Source organism: Psittacula echo (genome assembly GCF_963264785.1).
Source record: "Psittacula echo genome assembly, chromosome: Z".
Taxonomy (NCBI): Eukaryota; Metazoa; Chordata; class Aves; order Psittaciformes; family Psittacidae; genus Psittacula; species Psittacula echo.
This window is the reverse complement of record NC_137742.1, coordinates 104,195,261-104,204,636: the sequence shown is the minus strand read 5'-3', so window position 1 is coordinate 104,204,636 and position 9,376 is coordinate 104,195,261.

Sequence of the window (9,376 nt, the reverse complement as noted above, 5' to 3'; positions counted from 1 at the left end):
GGCACATGGCAGTCAGCACCCATGTCATGGGACCAGGAGCAGAGGAGGCAGGATGCGGTTCAGCTGCCAAAACACTGCTCAAGACATCACTGATGAGGCATCACCTAATGAAGGCTTTGGGGAGGGCTGCTCCCCTGTTTTGGGGCTTTGGCTGCTGCGTGTGGTTGGGCTTGGTCTTACAGATCTTTTCCAGCCTGGTTGATGCTATGATTCTGTGCGGGAAACCAGCATCACTCCAGGTGTGGAAGCCCTGGGTTTGTCCTAGTCAGGAGCACGCAGCCGAATCTTCCATCATCCTGGCTCTCAGGATGCTCTGCTCCCCAGCCCAGAGGGATTTGTGCCTCCATGCCCTTATGCCCCTGCCCAATCTCCTCCTGGCCGTCAGCATCATCCCGCAGCAAAGCTCCCTCCTTGGTTCTCTCCTTGGCTACCGATCCCTGCCCGGAGCAGCACAGTGGGTACCCGCAGCCAGCGCCTTGGTAAGGAGAGGAGGAGGGTGGAAAACAAAACGCTGATGGATTGTAAAGCTATTGAAGTGCCGGCGAGTAAACTCCATATTTTTAACGGCATTTAAATGCCTCCAAGCAGATTAATAAGGTCTAGGTAATAGCAGAACCAGTCTATATTTATTCTATCTTAAACGCCAGTTTGTCAGGCTGTATTAATATTGATGGTAAGGCTTGGATTGAGGACAGTAAACGCTGGGACTTCACTTTATCTCTCCCAAACAGGCTGCCTCAGCCCCTTTATCAGGGCTGCGGCTGCGGCAGCAGCTGCCTCTTCAAGGGCTCAGCGCATCCCCTCTCCCCCCCGCTCCCTCTTTTTAATCAGAGGAGGAGAAGTTGCTGGCTTGATCGTTCCATTTTTATCTCTTTTATTTACTCCATTTTCATGTCTTTCAGTGCATATTTTATTCCCATCAAGGCAGGACCATTGATAGCTTAAGCTGTCCCCCCTCAGCTCCCCCCATACAGCGTGATGGGGAAGGACAAGGGGTAATTATCAGAGGAGTGCCCCCCCCCCCAGCCTCCCCATGGTGGCCACACTCAGCGTGGCCCCCCAGGAAGGACAAGCTGCCATTTGTGGGGGGCTGGGGGACCCCAAGGTCCAGCTGAGCCTTGGGGTCACCCCAGCACCTGCTGCCCCCCACCCCTATGAGCATCTCTCCCTGCTGCTGCAGAGGGTCCCATCCCTACTTCCACTGATGTCCCAGGCAGCGAGGACTGACCCCCCCCCGTCCCACCCCATCCTGTCCCATTGGCACAGCCCCAGCCATGCTGTGGGGCAGCACCGGGCACATCGGCACCCCAAGAATGCTTCCATAGGTGCTGTGTTTCCTGGGGCTGTGCCACATGGGGAGACTCCACTTGAGTACCACTGGCTAGAGGGGTCCCACACTGGTACCCAACGCGGGATGCTCGGGCGGTGGTGGAAGCTGAGGACAAACCCATTTTCTTCCTGAATATTCCCCAAAGCCCAGATTCCCGCCAGGCTCTTCCCTGCCAGCATTTGAAATTCAAAGTACGCTCTGTCTTGATTAGTGCTACAAATCATCCAGCTGGGGAGCAGCCGCGCAGCCACGTGGCTGGGGCGCGGGACCGGCACGGATGGCATCGCCTCCCCGATCCCGGGCTCTGAATATTCACAGCAAACTGTTTGTGCAGCCCTTTCCCCTCCAAGAGTGGGAAAAAGCGATGCAAAGAGATTTGCAAATGCTTTCAGATGGGGCACGGTGCTGGAGCTCGGCTCCGCCGGTAATGAATGCGGAATAATCGTAATAAATGCTAATTGCAGGAGGAGGGTTGCAGCCTGCCGCAGGTTTTAAAGATAGTCCGTAAAAAACCATGTCGGGAGCAGGACAAGCTTTGGCTCCTGCTCTGTGCGTCCTTGCTGTCTCACTGGGGTGGCCTGTGGCTCCGCGGGCATCATTTGCTGACCACCATGGGCACTGTGGCCGCAGCGGCTCCTGCTCCCCATCGCCCTCCATCACCGGCAAAGCAAACAAGTTGAACTGAACAGCCGTTAGCCTTGGGAACATGAAAGGGCTCCTGCACTGGAAAATGAAAATCCTCGTTAACTAATAAAAAGCCCATCGCTCACTCTGCCTTTTATATAATTAACACAGCCAAGGCTTCAATTAAGGTTTTCTCCAAACTTCAAAATGCCACTCTTTCTTTCTGCAATTATGGGGGGCACAGAAGCTACAACCTTCAATGGGGCTTCTCCGGCCACGCACATGTGCGTGCATTCACACACACCACCCAACCATGCACGTGTGTGTGCGCTCAGCCTCTGCCACCCCAGGGACAGCATCACAGCCGAGGATGCAGCGCGTGGTGGGCTTGTACATCCCAAATAGGAAATGTTTGTGGAATGGTGCTTGGCAGGAGCAGGGTGTTTTGCCGGGCGGCTCTGACTTCAGCAGGGAAATATGCTGCTGGCGGGAAGCAGCGGTGCTGAGCGATGGGAACGGGCCAGTTCTCACCACCCTCTCCCCATTCCGTGCGGCTGGGATGGATGGGAAAGGCCAGGGGCTGGTGAGCATCGCGCCGCGCTGTCGCAGGGCTATGTCACCCTGTCCCCCACCAGCACCCCGGGGGGATGGAGGTGGCCCTGAACCAGGAGGTGACCCCGATGTCACACTGAGGGATGGTGGCAGCGTTGGATGAGCACCCTGAGCCTGCCTCAGTGCCCAAGGGAGGATGCTATGGGCAGCAAACCTCTGCCACCCTGCCCAGCACCGTGCCAACGGCATTGGCATGGCCCTAGGGATGATGTCCCCAGGCACAGTCCCTGGCATTGCTCTGTGGGCAGGGGAACCCTTCTCTGTCTGCACAGAACAGCCTGTCCTCATGCCTCCAAGCAGAAACAAGAGAGACATGTTCATTTTAGAAAGGAAAACAGTGACTCCATGATTCAGTGCTTATATACACATAAACCACAACTTTTGTAGACCTCTTTTCTCTTTTTATTGACCCAATAAAACACTGGCTGCATTTTCACCCTGCCTTCTTCCCAGTTCCCAGTCTGGCTTTCCCACATGTCACCCTTTGCAACCCTGAGGCTGTGAGATGTCATTCCCCCAGTCCCCCAGTACTGCCACCAGCTTTGTTTTGCAGACCTCAGGACCCTGGGATGTTCTTAGGGCAGGAGCTGGGAACCTTTCCCTGATCCTCAGCCGAGGCAATAGCCACAGCTCAGTGCTAGGAATAACCTGAGGAGCTATTTCTAGCTACTTTCCCTGAGCTGCAGGGGGGTGCTGAGTGCCCCAGGGAGAGGCGGGGATGCTGGGTGGTCCAGGAGATGCTTGAGCACCCCAGGGATGTTGTATGCCCCAGGGATACTCAGGAGGATGCTGCATGCCCTGGAGATATAGAGGGATGCTTGAGCACCTGAGGGATGCAGGGATGCTGGATTCCTTGGGGGTGCAGGGATGCTGGGTGTTCGGAGGATGCAGAGGGATGCCTGAGCACCCCTGGAACATGCAGATGTGATGGGTGCTGTGCTGATATGCAGGACAGCACATTTCCCATCCCAGATGGCCACAAACCCTTGCTCCTACATGGCTGCCATGGGAATGGAGCATGAGGTCCAGCCCCACACAGGTCAGAGCTGCCATCTCAGGACCTGATATGGATGAGGAAGAGTCTGGCTGGGCGCATCAGGGGAGCAGACACATCAAGAGATGGATACGCAGATGGCAGCTCTCTTGGAGAGACAGGGACCATAATCCTCCCCATGGGTCCCATTATCATCTCTATCTGGTGAAAAAACTCTCATCCTGGATGTGTCTAATCCTAATCACTCCCTATCGCACAGGACCACTTCAGACGGGCCAGACGGACAGGCGAGGCCTCCTCCTGCCCTGCATATCTGCACAGGCAGCCCCCGGATGGGGGGGGAGAGGCCACCTCTTTGCTCCTAATCCCTCTGCGAGGCCTTCATTTAAAAGGGGATTTGCTGTTTATTCCCTCAGCGGGCTGCGCGATCATTGCCGGGTCAACATCTGATCTGGGAGAGCCTTGTTGAAAAATCATAATGGCACATTAATTTGGGGAATGAGGGGAAGCTGAGGGGCTGGGTAATGCACTGGTGTGGTTCTAAGGCATTGTTTGGGGTCATTACATGCAGTGGGAGTCTTGAGTCTATGCAGTGGTGGTGGCTGAGGATGCTCACTGAGATGTACCCAGGCACTTCCTTGTGGGAAGCTGAGATTTGAGCTGCTCACTGCTCCTCTCCCCCATGCCAGCCACCCCCCTTGTGCATTCAATTCTCCCCTCTCCTGCTTCCACATCCATATTTATGGCAGGGATGGGAACAAGGAAAGAGGGTGGTCACTTGGGGGGGGTTTCCTGCTGCCCATCCACCCTCAGGGGGTGCCTGGGGCTGCTGTGGGGGGTGATGGGATTAAATCCAGAAGGGAAAATATCCTGCAGCAGGTGCAGCTTGCGACAGGTCTGAACGGCTGCCAGCCGGCTCGGAAATCCCAAACACATCTGTGCTCATCAGTTGGACACCAGATGGGACCAGGGTTAGTGTTTTGGGCTGGGGTTAGCTGGGGGGGCTGGGATGGAGCCGGGGAGGGGCTGGCTGCTCCGGCCCAGGATGCTCACACCCCGCCTGCACTCCACATATACTTAGCCTGATATTTTTAGTGTGTTTTTCCAGCTGGAGGCCAGATCCCTCTTGGGGTATGGGGCTACACCAGAGACCACAGCAATCCCTGACAGGCACTGTGGTTCTCCAAACCTCAGCTCTGCCCACAGCTTCTCACCCTACGTCCTCTAATGAAACCCAGCTCCTTGCCTTACAGGGTCCTGCGAGCATCAATCAAGCCAGAGCTGCAAAGATGTGCACAAAAGCCCTGCCTAAGGGCTAAATGCCATCAACCCCCAATATTTTTAGTCATTGCCACACATCTAGTTCCCTGGTGGATTAGGGCTGTCCCAACCCCAAGAGCATCTCATCTCCATCCCAATGTCCTTGACAATGGGCTGGTACACGGATGGCTGCATTCTTCCATGCTGGTGGCTCTAAGCAGTCCTGCAGCTGAACTATGCTGGGGCCAGCTCTATGCACCCCAGCCCTTTGTACCCCAGCCCTATGTACCCCAGCCCTGTGCATCCCAGTCCCATGTACCCAGCCCTGTCTGCTCCAGTGGCAGCAGATGCAGCTCACCAGCCTCCTTGCTCCCAGCTATTTTTAGGATGTCAGTGGCTAAATCTGGCACTGTGTGGGCTCAAGGCTTCCTGGCAGCAGGTTGACTGCTGCCCTGTACAGCACTTTCGGGCTCCATGTCTCCCCATGTGTGCTGGGAGCACTGCTGTGCTCCTTGGAGGAGGTGCACCCAGTGTAGGACCACACTGCTGGATGGGAAAACCATCCCGGTGCAGGGATAGCTGCAGTAGGACTGGAGATTCCCAAGCCCCTTGGCACTGACTCCTACTCCATTTAGCAGCTTGCTTCTGAGTGGCAAAAGTGAGGGGCAAGCCCTGACCCCAAGCAGCAGGATTACGAGCCCATAAAGGTTCCCAATGGCTTCACCCCATCTAACCTACAAGCAGAGGGATGCCACTGCTCACCTCTTCCTTCCCACAGGGCTGGGGTGATCAGGGCACCTCTTCCCTCCCCATCTCTCTGTGAGCCCTGTGGCCTGGCAGAGCTGGGAGCCTGCAACTGTTCTGATAAGAGCAGGAAGCTGGTGAATGCAGAAATGTGGCTGCGGGAAGCAGAGCTGGCAGGGACTTGCATGCCCATGAGGAGGACGATGTGCCTTCTTTCAGCCCTGCCTTTGCCCAGACAAGGCTCAGCTGGGGAGCTATGAAAGGCCCTTTCCGCCTACATTTACCTCTAATCCCACTGTTACTGTGCATGCACAGACTCATCCCCATCCTGTCTCCATCTCCATCGCTATCCTCATCTTCATCCCTATTGCTGTCTTCACCTCCATCTCCATCCCCATCCCCATTGCTGTCTCCATCCCCATCTCCATCCCCATTGCTGTCAGCATCTCTATCCGCATCCCCATCCTCATCCCTACCCCATCTCCATCCCCATCCTAATCCCCATTCCTATGCCCATACTCATTCCATACCTTTCCTGTTCCCATCCCCATCTCCATCCTGATATCCATCCCATCCCCATCCCCATCCTGTCCCCAGTTCCCATCCCTTGTCCCCTGCTCCAAAGCCCACCGAGGTGCCAGTACATCCTCAGGGATGCTCAGGAACACTGCACCCGTGGCACAGAGCCCAGCACCCATTCAGGGAAGGCTGCACATCCCATGGCTGGCAATGGCCGTTCTGCTGCTCTCTCCCCTTCTCTCCCTCTCCCTTTCTGAAAATTGATAATTAACCTTTTGTCCATGGGGCTGTTGTGTTTATTTGGTGCAGGCGGCTGCAGGGCGCTGATATGGAAATCGCAGCCGGCAAGCAGCTCCCCGTCCTCCCCGCAATCTGCAGCCTCGCACAGCCGTTGGGCAGAGATAAGCAGGTGCTTATTCACAGCCCTGCAGCTGCCTGCGAGGGTGGCCCTACCTGATCACTCCAATCTCAGTGAAAAACTACTTGAGGTTAGGCTACCGCGATGGAGAGAGCCGATAGGGACCGCGCCAGACAGCTCCCCCGGCTCCCGGCCCGCGCTCCTGCCTCCCTCTGCCCACGTCCTCTCCTCTCCCTCCGTCTCCCTGCTCTGTCTTTCCCGTTATCTCCCTCTCCACATCCCTTTGATTTCTCTTTTTTTCCCTTACAGAATTTGCCTTTGTGTTTCACGAACTCTCGGCGGTTCCCGTCCCCCCCCCCACCAGCCTGGCCACCTCTCTCCTTCCCATCCCCATCTCCTGCCTTTGCTCCCGCATCCACATTTCCTGACAGACTTGGGCATTCACATAGAAAAGCCCAGTCCCAGCCTCACACTTGCAGCACCCAGGGCCGTGCTCGCCCGCAGCCCAGAAGGCAGCCCCGCTTTGGGAGGCAATGGTCAGGTCTTGCTTCGGCAGCTGCCGGTGGTGTTTTGCTCACGGGTCATTGCTGCCGCTTCCTTTCACCTCGGGTTTCCCCGCGCTGCATTGCTCTCAGATGGAAAGGGGAAGGCGGTGGGATGCTGCAGGCGGTGGGGTGCTGCAAGCGGTGGGGTGCTGCAGGAGATGGGGTGCTGCAGGCTGTGGGGTGCTACAGGAGGTGGGGTGCTGCAGGAGGTGGGGTGCTGCAGGAGGTGGGGTGCTGCAGGCAGTGGGGTGCTGCAGGAGATGGGGTGCTGCAGGCTGTGGGGTGCTACAGGAGGTGGGGTGCTGCAGGAGATGGGGTGCTGCAGGCGATGGGGTGCTGCAGGCTGTGGGGTGCTGCAGGCTGTGGGGTGCTACAGGAGATGGGGTGCTGCAGGAGATGGGGTGCTGCAGGAGATGGGGTACTGCAGGCAGTGGGGTGCTGCAGGCGATAGGGTGCTGCAGGCCGTGGGGTGCTGCTGGCAGTGGGGTGATGCTGGCGGTGGGGTGCTGCAGGTAGCAGGGTGCTGCAGGTGGTGGGGTGCTGCAGGTAGCGGGGTGCTGCAGGCGATTGGGTGCTGCAGGTAGTGGGGTGCTGCATGCCATGGGATGCTGCAGGCGGTGAGTGCATGGCCACGGGGTCGAGCGGGTGCCCGCTGGGGCATTCCCAAGGGAAGCGTGCGGAGCCCAGCGCGGGGCTGGTGCCGTGTGAGGGCGGGCAGCGACTGCCACGGCGGGGCCGCGGCTGCCCCCGGGGATTTCTGCCTTCCTGCACCCTCTCGCTCTGAGAGCAGGGGCGGTGCGAGCCCGTCCCGCTTCTGCTTTGCCCGGGGAAGTTCCTGCCCCGCAGCGTGCGTGCGGCTCTGACTCAGAGGGAAACCGTCCGCGAGTGCCGGCAGCTTCCCCCGAGGGCGGGCGGGGGGGCTCAGCTGTGCCGGGGCAGACCCCACATCCCCAGGGGTTCCCTTTCGCAACGGGGTGGACCCTGTGCCCCCACGGGTTCCCCACAGGCTGAGCCAGACCTGGGACCCCAAAGGTTCCCTCTATGCACACCCAGGCCCCACAGGTTGCCCTCAGGCTAAGCCAGACCCTGGGGTCCCAGGGGTTCCTTCTATACCAACCCAGACTCCAGGACCTCAAGGATTCTCCCCACAGCCCCTTGTAACCCCAGGAGTTCTCCACAGACTGAGCCAGACCTGAGACCCCGAGGGTTCTCTCTATGTCAACATAGACACCACGGGTTCCACTTCCATGCTAGGGAAGACCCCAAAGGTTCCCTTCATGCTGATCCGGACCCCAGGACCCCATGGGGGGCAATCTCTGGTCCCCAGAATCCTGGTGCCTCTGATGCATGGCTTTTGCAGCTGCCCAGGCAGATGCTCTCCTCTTTGTCTGCAGAGCAAACCCTCCAGCTGCAGGTGACATTGGGGACATGGGGCCTTCAGTGACACTGGGGACAGGGGGCTGCAGCTGGGGGGGATTTTCCTGGCCAGACCTGAAACCTCAGGTTTTGACTTGCTGCCCAGGGACAACCCGCAGGAGCAGCTGCCACCTTTAATCCCCATACTCCTTCCATCTCCCATTGCAGGTGACCCTGGCCCCCATCCAAGGTGGCTTAACAAAACCATGGGCTGAGCCCACCTGGGCCTGCAGCCACCCATCCAGCAAGAAATAAAAGGGGAAGAGGCAAGAACGTGAAACACGAGTGGAAACCCTGCTGAAACCTCTGCTAGTCCTCAGTCCACACAGCCAGGCTGCTCTGCCCACACTGGTGGGGTGCAGGCATCTCCAGTGCAGGTAGGATGGAGCTGGGATCCCCCAGCATCACTGGGATGTGGGATGCAGGGCAGAGTCTTGCTGCAGGCAGCTGCATCATCTCCCCTCAAGAGCACAGCCCTGAGTGGGCTGGGGCTATGGTTTGTAGCTGTGTTGCCCTTTCCCCCTGCACATTCGCCCCATATAGGGGCTTCCCCTTGTCTCCCTGCAGCACCCAGACCACGCTCACCATCCCCTGGGGCTCCAGGGTGCACCCAGAGGTCAGAGACGCAGCAAACCTGCTGATGACACCCTGCTTTACCCATCCCTACCCCGCAGCCTGTGCTCCACAGCGCAGCACCCGCATGCTCTGGGACCTTTCTCCCCACTTACACCCCACTGCCCCTTCCTCATCCACCCCCTGAGAGCCCCGCTCTGGGAGCACAAAGCGGGGAGCCCCAGGAGCCATCTGCGGGAGCGCAGGTGGCCACCGAGACACGCCATCTGCTCAGCCACCTTCGGGGACCGTGCGGCGCTGCTGTATTTTTAGGACACGTTTCCTCCCTCCCACCTGCAGCCCGGAGCCGCCTTTCGGGTTTCTAACAAGTTTTTCCTCTCGCTGGCGGCTGTTGCAGAGCC